Source organism: Rutidosis leptorrhynchoides, chromosome 2, assembly GCF_046630445.1.
Source record: "Rutidosis leptorrhynchoides isolate AG116_Rl617_1_P2 chromosome 2, CSIRO_AGI_Rlap_v1, whole genome shotgun sequence".
Lineage (NCBI taxonomy): Eukaryota > Viridiplantae > Streptophyta > Magnoliopsida > Asterales > Asteraceae > Rutidosis > Rutidosis leptorrhynchoides.
In genome coordinates, this window is record NC_092334.1 from 312,229,073 (window position 1) to 312,245,570 (window position 16,498).

A 16,498-nucleotide genomic window follows, 5' to 3' on the forward strand; every position below is an offset into this window, starting at 1 on the left:
AACGATCCAATCGTTAGGATTAAATGCATATAAGGTGTCGGTAAGTTTTTTATTGGGTATGACCCAACTTGGATCACAACACATTAGCCACATTAATTTAATATATCTCTCGGGCATACGAAATACCTTCAATCTCCCACTTGCACGAGAAACATAAGAAATTAATGCAAGTGATGGATACCACCTAACGACCGTCCATCACCCCCAATATGTTATGACTTTGTGCCATTCAATAACATCATTCCTTTCAAGTTCCCATCTCGAATATGAATAGGTGAAGCTTTTCATTATATCCTTTCGTCCTAGATGTCATGTTAAATCCAAGAGACATAGAGTGATCACTCTCTTCTAGATTTAACTTTATCAGGCCTTAGACATCTGACTCTCAACGAATAAGAGGGACAAATTCCATCTTGACTACATATGTCCTAGACATATACTATGCATTACACCTGAGCTCTTCCTTATGAACTACCATATTTCAGAATAGTGAAGGAAAGAATCAAGGCACAATACTTAGTGAATGTCCGAACCCAATATGTATCTCAGGTCAGAGGATACAATGATATTCGCCTTTACTCAAGATTACATGTGATCAACCACAAAGGCTCCATTTAGTAAGTCTTGAGGGCGGGTCTTCAAATATTTGTATCCCACAAATATCTATGAACCTTGGTTGCAACCTTGCACCACATTCATCCCGTGAATGTATACCAATCCGAGTTCATAATAGTCTAAACCTCACATTTGCTCCCACAAACGTGATCGACTACGGAATTTAGAATAATTACTTATTCATGGATAAAATATGCAAAATAGGAACATAACTCAAAATAAATTAATATCATAATTATATTAATGAGTTTGAACAATTTCGTTCCGTTACAATACTTAAAACAGATCATGACCAATCACTAGAATATCGAAGTCCTAATGCACTAACATGCCCTTGATGTTTTGCACCATGTAAGAGCTTCGTGAGTGGATCCGCTATATTTAGATCTGTGTGAACTTTGCGAATACATATCTTTCCTTTTTCAACTTCATCCCTTATGTAGTTGAATCTCCGCTCAATGTGACGGGTCTTTTGGTGAGCACGAGGTTCCTTGATTTGAGCAATCGCACCTTCGTTGTCACAAAAGATCTCAAGAGGGTCTTGAATGGTAGGGACCACTCCTAAGTCGTCGATGAATTTCTTCATCCATGCAGCTTCCTGAGCTGCCAATGAGGCGGCAATGTACTCTGACTCTGTAGTGGATAATGCAACAACATCCTGTTTTGAACTCTTCCAAGAGACCGCACCTCCATTTAATGTGAAGACATAACCGGATTGTGATCGAGAATCATCTCGATCAGTTTGGAAACTCGCGTCTACGTAACCCTTTACAGCGAGTTCCTCCTCACCAGACCCATATATCAGAAACATATGTTTAGTCCTCCTAAGGTATTTCAATATACTTTTAACAGCAATCCAATGACTGTTTCCTGGGTTATTCTGGTATCTACTTGTCAGGCTAAGAGCGCATGATACATCTGGTCTAGTGCATATCATTGCATACATGATTGACCCAATGGCAGAAGCATATGGGACTTTCTTCATTCTCTCCTGTTCATATTTCGTGGTGGGGCACTGAGATGAACTGAGAAGTGTTTCCTTTTGAATAGGTACCAAACCTTTCTTAGAGTTCTCCATCTTGAACCTTTTCAAGATTTTTTCAATGTATGCACTACCAAACCTTTCTTAGAGTTCTCCATCTTGAACCTTTTCAAGATTTTTTCAATGTATGCACTTTGATTTAAACCTATCAGTTTCTTGGATCTATCCCTGTAGATCTCAATCCCCAAAACGTATTGTGCTTCTCCAAGATCCTTAATGGAGAAGCATTTGCTTAACCAAGTTTTAACACCTTGCATTGCCGGAATATCATTTCCAAATAACAATATATCATCCACATATAGTACAAGGAACATGATAGTGCTCCCACTAGCTTTCTTGTATACACAAGCTTCATCACCATTTTTAATGAAGCCAAATTTCTTGGCCTCCTCATTAAAATGATGATTCCACATTCTAGATGCTTGTTTCAATCCGTAGATTGACTTCTTTAACTTGCATACCTTTTTAGGATATTTCGGATCAACAAAACCCTCAGGCTGAACCATATAGACATCTTCCTCAAGATGTCCGTTTAGGAAAGCGGTCTTGAAATCCATCTGCCATATTTCATAATCATAATGAGCAGCAATGGCAAGTAATATCCTAATAGACTTTAGCATCGCCACAGGCGAAAAAGTTTCATCATAGTCAACCCCTTGAGTTTGAGTGAAACCTTTTGCTACAAGTCTAGCTTTATATGTATCCAAGTTTCCATGTATGTCGGTTTTCATTTTGAACAGCCATTTACAATCAACTAGCCTAGAGCCAGGAGGTTGCGCAACAAGTTCCCAAACTTGGTTGTCATACATGGATTGCATCTCAGCGTTCATGGCTTCCTGCCATTTATCTTTATCAATCCTTGATAAAGCATCATGGTAGTTTATTGGTTCATCCAAATCAACCACATAGCAACCATCCATGAGAAACCCATATCTCTCAGGAGGATTACTAATCCTACCAGATCTGCTAACGTCTTGTGTATTTTGATCATCCATCTGATCACTCTCAACATTTTCATGTTGAGTGCTAGTGTCAGCCAATTGTGTATCATCTACTTGATCTTGAACCTCTTCAAGATCTATCTTCCTTTCACTTTTGCCTTCCATTAGGAACTTAGTTTCAAGGAATTCAGCCTTCCGAGCAACAAATACATTATGCTCGGAAGGATCATAGAAATAGTATCCCATATCATCCTTGGGATATCCTATGAAGATACACTTCGTAGATCGAGCATTCAACTTATTAGGGACGTAACGCTTAGGGTAAGCTTCACATCCCCATACCTTTAAGTATGATAGAGATGGAGGTTTTCCAAACCACATCTCATGAGGTGTTCGTTCCACTTTCTTGGTTGGGGCCATATTTAAAATACGAGCCGCTGAGCATAGACAATAACCCCAGAATGATAGAGGTAACGAGCTTCTAGCCATCATAGATCGAACCATATCCATTAGGGTTCGGTTCCTCCTTTCGGACACACCATTAAGCTGTGGTGTCCCGGGTGGAGTAAGTTGCGAGATAATCCCACAACTTCTAAGATGATCTTGGAAGGCATCGCTTAGGTATTCACCTCCTCTATCGGTTCGAAGTACCTTAATTGTCTTATTGAGTTGATTTTGTACTTCGTTTTGATACTCTTTGAATGCTTCAAAAGTTCCGTCCTTATGTCTTAACAAGTAGACATATCCGAAACGACTGAAGTCATCAATGAAAGTAACGAAGTATCTTTCACCATTCCTAGCTATGGGCTTAAAGGGTCCACATACATCCGAATGTATTAATCCCAATAAGTCCTTAGCCCTTTCGTAGGTCCCTTTGAAAGGTGCTTTAGTCATTTTGCCTTGTAAACAAGATTCACATACATCAAACGAGTCTAGTTCATTTGATTTCAAAAGGCCATTCTTTTGGAGTGCATGCATTCGATTCTTGTTTATGTGACCAAGGCAACAATGCCATAAGTAGGAATCACTCAAACCCCTTTTGAGTTTCTTGGTGCTAGTATGGTATATTGAGCTACTAGATGATATGTCATCATGAACCAATTCATAAATTCCATTTGAAGGCGAAGCCTTAAAATAAAATACATTATCTAAATAAACGTGGATATCATCATTAACAAAATTAAGATAAAAACCACATTGTTTTAAACGGGAAACTGAAATAATGTTTCGACATAAATCTGGTGCATACAAAACATTGTTCAAAATAAGTTCCAAACCACTTGGAAGTTTTAATACAAAGTCTCCTTGAGCCTTCACTTGCACTTTGGCTCCATTACCCATAAAGAGACTTGATGTTCCCGTTTGCTTGCTACTTCTTTTGAATCCCTGCAAAGAATTGCAAATGTGAGTTCCACATCTAGTGTCTAATACCCATGTATTAGAAGAAGTAATACTAAGCTCTATTTATACCATATATATGTTACCTGAGGATTGCCCCGCATCCCTCTTATCCTTCAACTCCTTAAGGTAGACCGGGAAATTGCGTTTCCAGTGACCCATTTCACCGCAACCGAAGCACGGGTCTTCCTTGGGGTTTGCTTGTCTGGCAACCTTTTGCTTCTTGTTCTTGTTTTTGGTTGGGGTAACCATCCTCTCCTTTCCCTTGCCTTGATGGGCGGGTCCTTTCTTCTTAGCCGCCTTTGGCTTAGAGGTGTTGTTACCTTTAGACCCACCATCATTGATCATTAGCACGGGTGAAGCCCTCTTACCCATGCTAGTTTCGGCCGTCCTTAACATGCCATGAAGTTCACCAATGGTCTTATCCATCCCATTCATATTGTAATTAATTACAAATTGGTCAAACCTCTTTGACAGGGAGTTTAGGATAAGATCAGTGGCTAGCTCATTAGATATGTTGAGATTAAGACGGTTTGCGCGATCAATAAGGCTTTTCATTTTGAGGACATAAGAGGATACGGATTGGGTGTCATCCATACGACATGCATGTAACGCTCGAACCGTTTCGAAGCGCTCGACACGTGCTTGTTGAAGGAACATCTCCTTCAATTGCGTAATCATGTCATATGCACTATGATGTTCGAAATCCTTTTGGAGTTCGGGTATCATAGTCCCAAGCATTAGGCAAGCGACTTGCACCGAATCGGCGCAATACTTGTCATAATAAGCCATGCCCTCTAGATCTTCCTCATCCGGTTGGTCGGGAATAGGGTCCTCCAACACATACGCTTTATCCTCAAGTTTGAGGACAATTCTTAGATTACGGAACCAATCCATAAAGTTCGTATGGTTGAGTTTGTCTTTCTCGAGGAGAGACCTTAATGATAGGTTGTTTAGGTTAAGTGGTGCATTTTGCATGTTGTTGTTATTTGCGGCCATCTACAAAATTAACAAAGTTCATTTAAGTATCGATTTTAAAATTAATAAATAATACCCTTTTATATATAATTGTTTTATTAAATATTAGAATCCAACGGTAAATCAAATTTCAGTTAGGTGACCTTTATCCCGTTATTTGATTTAGCTAGGTAGTCATTTATATGACAATTGCAATCCTTTTGCAACTTCTAAATTATGGGATCATGCAATCCTTTTGCATGGCATATTTATCCCATCAACGCCTATTTGTTCCTCATGCTTCGGTGACCCTAAGTTCATGATTCCCAAATCAAGTCGTCCTACTTGTGTAAACATGTAAAATTAACATACAAGTGGTTAGGTGACCTTTATCCCACAAGCATGCGAATTTTACCTTAACCATATTAGTTAGCTCATAACGGTTAGGTGACCTTTATCCCATTATGAGTTCCCTACTACGTTTAAGTGTCCCACAAAAGGATGGCGTTAAACTTGTTTACCTTGTCGATTAAGGGATTTTAAGTTTTCGTTAATTCTAGTTTAAGAAAACATTTATGCCATACACCAACATGCATTTAATGTATGGTTCATTTGAAATCCATTTTCAAGTCTTGTAATTTTCCAATTACTTGATATAAACCATTTTATATATATGTGATCCTTTTCTTGTTCTTAATAACCATTTATTAAGGTCTTTAGTTGCTTTTAATTTAACCAATTAAATTGTCGTCTTGCATGTTATTAATACGTCTAATTTAACCAATTAAATTGTCGTTTTGCTTGTTGTTATCTTGTGATTAATTGTATCAACCAAACATACAATACAATAAACAAACAAACAACCACACATGCAAAACAAGTATGTTCACAATCTAGCCATTTTGGTGGACATTTGTTTAGCCGAAAACAAATGTCACCGGGTTAAGGGGTAATAATACAAAGTAGGAGATTTCAAATCTCCCACTTAACCTTGCATCCATATGTTCCTTGTGTTCTTCAAGTCTTCATCATCTTGTATCTTTATTTTACAAAATATGTATCCTAATACATTTTTATCTAGAAAATGAAAATACAACCTATTCTATTTTACATACCAAATGTAAAACAAATTACATAGCCAAAATAAATATTACATCCAATTGAATGAATTAATATTACATACCAAATGAATATTACAAATTAACCAAACATACAACCATAACATGCATTCAACAAAAGGTCAAGGCTATGATTGTGAACATGAACATGCAACCAAATATGACCAAATGAAAGAGCCCAAAACCCACTTTTGGAACCTAAACAATTCGGCCTAACACATAAACCCACCCAAAACCGAAATTTTTTGCATTCTACTATTATGCATGTTCATAAAATGCAAAAATCTAGCGGGTTTAAAATCTTCACGAAGCATATTTCAACAACTTCGGCTCTAGATACCATTGTTGGGATTTAACAAGTTTCATAATATATAAAACCTTTTTAAGTATCAAATTAAAGCGGAAGCATTTCGTAATTACCATTTTAAACTTGTTAATCTTTGACCAATAAAGTTGAATCCCAATAAGGATCAAGTTGTGAAATATGCTTACAATAAAAGGATGTTTAGAGATGTACCTACTCCAAGTTAGGAGGTAAATAGATGAAGAAGAGGATTAGTAAGCGTGTAAAACTCCAAGCTTTTGATGCACCAACACCACCCTTAAGTTATGTTAGGATTAACACACTTAAACACTCACAAAACCAAGCTAGAAACCTCTTGTATATGCTGTGAAAATTCAGTTAGCAGCAACTTGGAATGATGATGAATACAAGTCTCAAAATGATGAAACCTCAAGAGATTATACCCCAAACAAGACACCAACACCTAGTACTTTGGTTAGGATTTGTTGACACTTAAAATTAGCCTTTAAAAGAGCTTGAAGTACACCCTCTTGCACCTCAAAACCCACGGCCTGAATACAGCAGAATGGTGCAGTTTTTTTTGCTAGTTCACTTGATGTAATTGCATGTGTATGTGTACTTCTAGTCAAGGAACATGCATATATGGAATTGTGTTATAGAAAGCAACAAGAATAAGCATGGGATGGTCTTTCTTGGGGCTCCAAAATCAGCCCACACTCACCATATTTTATAAATAAACTTTGTTATTTATATAAACATTGTTATTTATAAAACTTGTATAAAACCCATTTAATGTTATGCTACTTATATATTTTATAAACCTTTTATAAAATATAACACAATATAATTATTTAAAACTATAAATAATCAAATATAAATCATCCAAATAATTTATCTCAAGTGATAATATTTTAGAAAACCGATTTTCTAAAATCCAAGTGTCGCGTATTTACTTAACGATCCAATCGTTAGGATTAAATGCATATAAGGTGTCGGTAAGTTTGTTATTGGGTATGACCCGACTTGGATCACAACACATTAGCCACATTAATTTAATATATCTCTCGGGCATACGAAATACCTTCAGATATAACTTGGTTTTACAAAGAACACCTTAAAAACTGAATCTACGTCGTCGGAGTGCAACCGGGGGCTGTTTTGGGTTGGATAATTAAAAACCATCTTGAACTTTGAATTGGAAGTTCATGTTCTGGAAAAATGATATTTCTTATGAATATGTTAACACATAAAAATTTCATGGTTTAACTCAAAGTGTAAGTATTTTTAGAAAAATGATCATTAAATGTTGTTTTTATGATGGAAAATGATCACTTTCATAAGTTTTACTAATGTTTGACCTATAACTTGTGATTTTGAATACAAACTAAGGTATTTTCAGTTCATATTCTTAAAATTTGACTCGATCCAAGGAAGTGGCAAGTTGAACCAACAAAAACGGAGTTGTAATGAAGAAACTACGACTAAAACAAGATTGGGTATCCGAAGCTAGTTTAGCTACGAAAATATTTGGAGATAAAGTAAATTAATCATATCTTTTCTAATTAATATGATATTTTATATATAATTACTTATGATTTGATTTTATATACTTCAGGACCACCCGTAAACAACACGAGATGATTAATCATAAGACCTCATGATTGTACGCAACACATCATTTGACAACACGGTACTTTATGTACGCAACACGTCATTTGACAACATGGTACCATGGGTCGAGATTAATTCTGATCAATACGAATACGATGGGGTCTTTATTTATTTTATTGAGCAACTAATTGTGGACCACTAACATCGGACTGCTAACTACGGACTAAGAAAATATTAAAAGTATTATAAGTATATATATATATATATATATATATATATATATATATATATATAAAGATTACTTGAAAAGAAAATATGTTGATATATTATATATATATGGTTAGGTTCGTGATATCTATCGGAGACCAAGTCGAGTTAAATACCTTCAAGGCAAAAGTGAGTATATAGTCTCACTTTTAAACTCTAAATATTTCGGGATGAGAATACATGCATTTTATGGTTTACGTTATGGACACAAGTGATTAAAAATATATATTCTACGTTGAGTTGTACCACTGGCATACTTCCCTGTAGCTTGGTAACTACTATTTACATGTGGTATTGTAACGCGAATCCCGTTGATAGATCTATCGGGCCTGACAACCCCAACCGGACTGGACGACCAGTATTCAATGGTTGCACAGTACTTCATTTTGGTGACTACACTTGGTAAAGTGTAGTGAGATTTCATAATAAAGGGAATATGCGACGTTGATTAAATGTTAAGTATGGTTATCAAGTGCTCAACCACTTAGAATATTTTTATTAAAACGTTTATGTATATGAAATCTTGTGGTCTATATTTATAACACTGCTAGCATTAAACCTATATCTCACCAACTTTATGTTGACGTTTAAAGCATGTTTATTCTCAGGTACCTAGAAGTCTTCCGCTGTTTGAATATATGTTAGAGAAACCATGTGCATGGAGTCATACATGTTTTATTCGAGGAAGCATTGCATTCACAAAATCATCACCGTGTATTTATTTTGACTGCATTGTCAACGGAAGTATTTTGTAAACTGTTATTTACGGTGATTGTCTATATGTAGAAATCATCAGATGTCGAAAATATTGAATTTTAAATATTCATTTATGGTATATCTTTTCAAAAGTATGCAATGTTTATAAAACGTATCATATAGAGGTCAAATGCCTCGCGATGTAATCATATGTTATTGTATTCGACCCTATGGATTAGGTCGGGTCGTTTCATGTGGTATCAGAGCTGTGGTCTTAGCGAACCAGGTCTGCATTAGTGTATCTAACTGATAATTCGTTAGGTTGCATTAGTGAGTCTGGACTTCGACCGTGTCTGCATGTCAAAATTTTGCTTAACATTTTGTGTCGAAAATCATCTACTTATCATCTGTAGGAAATTACCTGCTTATCATCTTAAGTCTAAACGCATCTTACTGCATTCATTGCATGAATGGTGTATAGACAAAATTCATATCTTAGCGTATTTGCTAATTCATATCTACGAGTGTCTGTTACTGTAAACTTTGTCCGACATATTCCGTAAATCCCTCCGTAATCTATGAGATCTTTTGTTCTATATATATGGATATTCTATATAATTAGAATATCACCCGATAGCCAGAAAATCATTTCATATCGAAAAATCCTTTATTCAATCATACGAAATGGAACTCGTCACTAGTTGAAGTCCCTCGAATTCTGATATGGAATACCTCTCAAGCTTCGAAAGCAGTGTGACCGGAATGGATCAACTAATCAGTCATCATCTATTTTGGATGGATTGGGGATGGGTTCGTAGCCTCCTCAATCATTGGAGACAAGAAGAAGGTGATCCCTTCCATCCACCAAATTGCCCTCTTGACGATGAACCTGAAGCACTTACCGGCGAACCTGTTCGAGAAACCATTTTCTCTCTCATTTCCAGAGTATCTCATCATGATTATATACTACATAAAATTCTAGATTTTATTTATCCGCTCGTCCGAACCGACAATCACCCCGGTGTAATAGAAGAAGTCAACGAGCTTCGCACTCGGGTAGTGGCTTTGTAGAATACGGTACGAAGGTTACAAACACCATCAGCAGCATCAGCAGCATAACCAGTACCATCAATAACATCAACATCGCAAGCCTCAATACCCTAAGCACCAGCAGCATCACCAGCATCAACGTTATCACCATCATCAACATCAACAGGATCATTACCACCACCAACAATCACATCCGCATCACACGCCTCAATATCACCATCCGTACCTCGGATATCAACATCACACGTACCATAGATACCAAGAAGTACCAACAACAACAAACGATGAAGTATTGATTCATAACTTCATCGGAGAAACATTCTATGGTGATTATGTAATCTCTAAAGACATAGAGATTACCTATTTCTGCCTTAACCATAAATCAGATGAGTGGACAGAAATGATAAAAGGATGAGTAGAAACCCCGATAAGAATGATGCGTAAGGTACAAGCTAGACTTGTTTTACCAACAGCATCAGCAGTACCCTTAGCCTCACCAACACATTCAGTGCTGTCAACATCGTTAGAATCATCAGCAACTTTAACATCACAAGCTCCACCAGTTCAAGAATCACCGTGGACATCATCAATAACGCGTATATTGCATCAACGAGTTATGAAGTATTAACTCATTCTTCTGAAGAATTTATATAAATATTTTATATATATGAATTCGGAAACCAAAATAAATCTTTTCGTACTAAGCTATTAAGTATGAATTGAAAAAGGGTAGATACTACTCGTTTAAATTCATACTACAAATATGCAATGATGTACGTCCTTCGTCAGCAACTTAATCATCGTTAACTACAATCCCTGTTTCAATTCAATGAATTTCGTTTTATAATAAACTAAGTGTATTATTCAATAATATGTTTGATTTTACACTTTCATCTTCAATGTACTCGAAGCTTACTAGGAAACAACATTCATATCTTGCGAAGTTAGCAAGAGTTCAATGAGTATCAGCATGATTCACTAAGGAAATATATATAAGAATAAATAATGAAGTATTGATCCATAATTTCATTAATATTCTGTGAAGAATATGTGGTTCCTAATCGTTTTAGAGATTACTTATTCTAGCTCAAACTGAAAATCAAATGAGTCTAATATTATATTGACTTATTAAATTCATGATTACATCTGAAAAAGATATATATGTACATATATTGTCATAAATATTGTAATAAAATTCTCTGGTACAAAACATTACTTGTGAATTTTTTTTTAACGGGTAGGTAATACCCGAGAGATATATAAATTCACAATTAATATGATTATATTCTTCAACTCTGATTCAACAATCATCAACTATACTCACTACCTTCACAATAATATACATTCTTTCATAGAAATCAAAACAACCATTCTCATCCAAATTTGATTACGACAAAATGAAATCCAAGTCAAGACTTAACAGAAGACATCACTCTTAGGACTCTTACATCTTTCAAAACTATACTTTGACTTCAAAACTATGCTAGAACATCATTCGATTCTTGGAACCCAGAAAAATATTTGTATCATTCAAAGTCCTAAAACATCATATGTATATTAACAATTACAATCTATGATCAAACCCTTCGAAATTCCTGAAGACACTTCAAATAATGGACAATCGAGATGATGATCCTACCACACATTACCCGCAGTCTTGCACCTGAAAAGCTCTCGAAACCAAGGACATAATTCAACACGTATCCGCGTTAAATCTTTTAGCATTTATTAGCAAAAATAACTTTGCGATTCCTTTTCAAAATAGCAAATTTTGTCACAGTTTCAGCAAGTCAACCTCGACTTTCTATTCGAAGTAGCCTTATTATAACCTGAAATACATACGATTACCCTTTTGTTACCAGGGAACCTTTTATATTCCACGACATTATCAGCAGATGTACCAGCAACTCGTTACCCCTTTGGCGGAATCAACAATTGGTATTTTGAATTCTCGCAGCATTTCTATTTCGGCAGTTATATATATATATATATATATATATATATATATATATATATATATATATATATATATATATACAACGTCTATCCCCAAGAATTACATATTTCAAATGTGAAGTTTCTGAAAAATGCTCCAGTCTACGAATTAGTGCTATTAAGTTTTGGAAAAGACTGATAAAGTGGTAAAGACAGTAGACAACAATTACGGTCAGAAGTTTGACAATAAAGAATAATAGATTGGAAAAGCTCGAACTAAAAATTTGGTACTGGAAAACGGATTGAGCAAAGTATAAAGGCGGTCGTGGACAAATCACAATGACGAAATCTACCTTCAAAGGATTCAAATGATTCAGTGTCTGCTGAAACCGTTAGTAAGAACCTTACTCCTTATTCTAAACCTTCACAGACAGATTTTCCGCGTCATTCCCTGATCTTAGATATTCTAAGATATCATCGTATTTTTCATTATAAATATCTCCGATATTCTTGAAGATATATTCCCAACTGTACTCATCAAAAATCATTTATCTCTTCACAATATTTGCGTTACAACATAAAAGAAACTGTGTTAGTTTCTAAATTCTGAAAAATTCGAGTTTAAAATATGAATGTTTTAAAGTAGTGTTGGAAACTGAAGCATGAATTAGTATAATATAATGACACTTGATCAACATGATTATATTACAGTAATTCATGCTGAGTTTCTAAATGGAACATAATGATTCACAGATCATAACGTCATCATGTGCCATGTTACACAACTCTTACATTTTACCCAATCTCCAAACATATTAAGAACATATCTCCTTGATAATTCAATCTTTTCGGACATTCTGGTAACTTACCAAATCAAGATCGTTCAATTACTATTTCCTTCTAAGAACATTAACTATGTTTATTTCAAAATCCATACCTACGAATTCCAGACCATTATTCGCTTGACTCGAAGTCGGGAAGAGGAAACAGAAGTATGGAACTGTTGAATATAAAAGAAAATATAAAGCTCGACAACAACAAATAAATTACAAACCGTGTATATCAATACGTATTACAACGTAAAGGCACGGGAGAATTAACAATACTATAACCCCAAGGTAATAGTAGAAATAAATAAAATCCTCCGGAGGTAGATGAAAAAGAAGAATGACAGAGATGAAAGTTAAGAGTATATCCAGGATCAGTACTGGATGAAGCATACTGATAAATGTTTTAAAGTATGAATTGAGGGAGGAAGAATAGAAGGTATGAGTTGTAAGAAAATGAAGGGAGGTGGATTTATAGTAAAAGATCTGACAGAGCAATCAAAATAGATGATCGTATTTAAAGCGGATTCTAATTTCCTTGATTATCGAAGAATCAAATCTCATTATGAAGATTTTACTCTAAATCTCTTGAACTTGGAAATCAATCATATCTACATCAAAAGATATGACGAATCTATACCTACTCATTTCACCCTTTGGTGATAGCCTCACTCGTACTCTTCACAAAAATCAAATTGCTTTATCAATATTACTTGATGATAATAAAACTCTAATTTCCAACTCGTATACTTCATGAAAACATACTTATTGTCAGCCATGACCATCCCATTCAAATTTCGGGACGAAATTTATTTGACGGGTAGGTACTGTAACGACCCAGATTTTTCCAATCGTTTTATACTTATGAGATTAATATTTACATAAATTAAACCTTACCAACATGATAAGCAATCCAAATTGTTGAGACTTGTGTTTTTGAAAAGAGTTTTACACAACGTTTGACCGTCTAATTTGACCGATGAGATCACGAACTATATAACATACGATAATTATATGTTTGTGTATATATATGTATTTATATATATTTAACATGATCTAAGGATGGTTTAACATCTCATTGTGTACTAATGACAATGAGTTATAAGTATATTTTGAAACTACTAACTTAAGTTTTCAAAACGATAACTATACGTAACATTCTTTGATATATATACTTATAACCTATAATGCTTATACATGTATCGTATATATAATGTATTTAATCACTTTTTAAGGACTTAAATACATAAAACAATATAAGTATATTCACAAAAGATAGCTATATTTGGATTCTCATTCCGTTTCCTCAAGATTTCTATACGTATATCTAGGGTATATGTACCCGTATCATACCCAGCTTCTATATGTATTTACTATTGGTATATACACATCAAATCAACATCCTAATAAACATTATTACTGCCCTAGATATGAGGTAACTAGGATTTGTCAAGTAGCATGAATTTTTAGTAAGAAAACAAAATTAGGAATCCTTTTCTTTCTTTATAAACTAAAAACGTTTTTATGAATGAACACCATTTCTTCACTCCATTTTCTCATACCTACACCCTCATTTCTCTCTCAAAATACTCCTAACTTCATACTTGATCATCTTCAAGCATTTTCCCCATCATTTAGCTTCAATTACAAGCCTTAAACACCATAAGAAAACTCTTTCAAGAACATATCAAAATAACCACCCATTTGAAGAAGTATACTTCCAACCTTTTGATCTAACTCCACCACTCTTTGATTCCAAGATTTTTTCTTATCTCTTACAGTAACTTTGTCCAAGTAACTTGAGGTAGTAACCTTGTTCATAATCTTGTTCGATTCATAATTATATAGCTATCTTATTTTATGTTGTAAAATTTTAACAACAAGAACATAGTTTGAATGATTTCAAACTTGTTTGCAAACTAAATAGATCCTTCTAACTTAACTTTTAAAATACTTCAAGACCTGTAATATATCATAATGATATGCTAACTTAACAAGATATAACTTGGTTTTACAAAGAACACCTTAAAAACTGAATCTACGTCGTCGGAGTGCAACCGGGGGCTGTTTTGGGTTGGATAATTAAAAACCATCTTGAACTTTGAATTGGAAGTTCATGTTCTGGAAAAATGATATTTCTTATGAATATGTTAACACATAAAAATTTCATGGTTTAATTCAAAGTGTAAGTATTTTTAGAAAAATGATCATTAAATGTTGTTTTTATGATGGAAAATGATCACTTTCATAAGTTTTACCAAAGTTTGACCTATAACTTGTGATTTTGAATACAAACTAAGGTATTTTCAGTTCATATTCTTAAAATTTGACTCGATCCAAGGAAGTGGCAAGTTGAACCAACAAAAACGGAGTTGTAATGAAGAAACTACGACTAAAACAAGATTGGGTATCCGAAGCTAGTTTAGCTACGAAAATATTTGGAGATAAAGTAAATTAATCATATCTTTTCTAATTAATATGATATTTTATATATAATTACTTATGATTTGATTTTATATACTTCAGAACCACCCGTAAACAACACGAGATGATTAATCATAAGACCTCATGATTGTACGCAACACGTCATTTGACAACATGGTACCATGGGTCGAGATTAATTCTGATCAATACGAATACGATGGGGTCTTTATTTATTTTATTGAGCAATTAATTGTGGACCACTAACATCGGACTGCTAACTACGGACTAAGAAAATATTAAAAGTATTATAAGTGTGTATATATATATATATATATATATATATATATATATATATATATATATATATATATATATATATATATATATAACGATTACTTGAAAAGAAAATATGTTGATATATTATATATATATAGTTAGGTTCGTGATATCTATCGGAGACCAAGTCGAGTTAAATACCTTCAAGGCAAAAGTGAGTATATAGTCCCACTTTTAAACTCTAAATATTTCGGGATGAGAATACATGCATTTTATGATTTACGTTATGGACACAAGTGATTAAAAATATATATTCTACGTTGAGTTGTACCACTGGCATACTTCCCTGTAGCTTGGTAACTACTATTTACATGTGGTATTGTAAACGCGAATCCCGTTGATAGATCTATCGGGCCTGACAACCCCAACCGGACTGGACGACCAGTACTCAACGGTTGCACAGTACTTCATTTTGGTGACTACACTTGGTACAGTGTAGTGAGATTTCATAATAAAGGGAATATGCGACGTTGATTAAATGTTAAGTATGGTTATCAAGTGCTCAACCACTTAGAATATTTTTATTAAAACGTTTATGTATATGAAATCTTGTGGTCTATATTTATAACACTGCTAGCATTAAACCTATATCTCACCAACTTTATGTTGACGTTTAAAGCATGTTTATTCTCAGGTACCTAGAAGTCTTCCGCTGTTTGAATATATGTTAGAGAAACCATGTGCATGGAGTCATACAAGTTTTATTCGAGGAAGCATTGCATTCACAAAATCATCACCGTGTATTTATTTTGACTGCATTGTCAACGGAAGTATTTTGTAAACTGTTATTTACGGTGATTGTCTATATGTAGAAATCATCAGATGTCGAAAACATTGAATTTTAAATATTCATTTATGGTATATCTTTTCAAAAGTATGCAATGTTTATAAAACATATCATATAGAGGTCAAATGCCTCGCGATGTAATCATATGTTATTGTATTCGACCCTATGGATTAGGTCGGGTCGTTTCATG